Below are 505 nucleotides of genomic sequence, written 5' to 3'. Positions count from 1 at the left end.
GGGGATGTATGTACATGTAATTGTAAGAGAAACTGTAAGTGTAGTGTTGGTGTGTAGGTAAGCCCACTTTTCACTCTCTTCCTCGAGAGCACCACAACACACGAGGCACTCGACGTAACGACCACTGTCGAACTCCAGCATTCTTTTGAAATGACAGCGAGAAATAAAGTTGAATGTCGTCAGGCGCTACTCTTTTCTGATTGGTAGTTGTATGCAAGTCGAGGAGAAAAAACGCTGGTGAAGAAAACGTCATTTCGGCTTCCTCTTCAGCAAGCTGGTAATAACAAACTAGTAATGGGCCGAATCGAATCTTTAGCGATCGAATACACTCTAAAAAATGGTATAGCTGAATTGACAATAAAAGCATTGTTGATGAGTATTGCTAATTGGTAAATTAATATTGACTATAGTATAGTTGATGTATAAATACTGATTTGTTATTTATACAACACCTATTTTTTTAGTATGGCTGTGGTAAGAAAAAAATATTGCTAATATTAGTATG

This window comes from Thermobia domestica, chromosome 7 (assembly GCF_964235325.1).
Source record: "Thermobia domestica chromosome 7, izTheDome1.hap1.1, whole genome shotgun sequence".
Classification (NCBI taxonomy): domain Eukaryota; kingdom Metazoa; phylum Arthropoda; class Insecta; order Zygentoma; family Lepismatidae; genus Thermobia; species Thermobia domestica.
Note: the sequence above shows the minus strand (reverse complement) of the source record.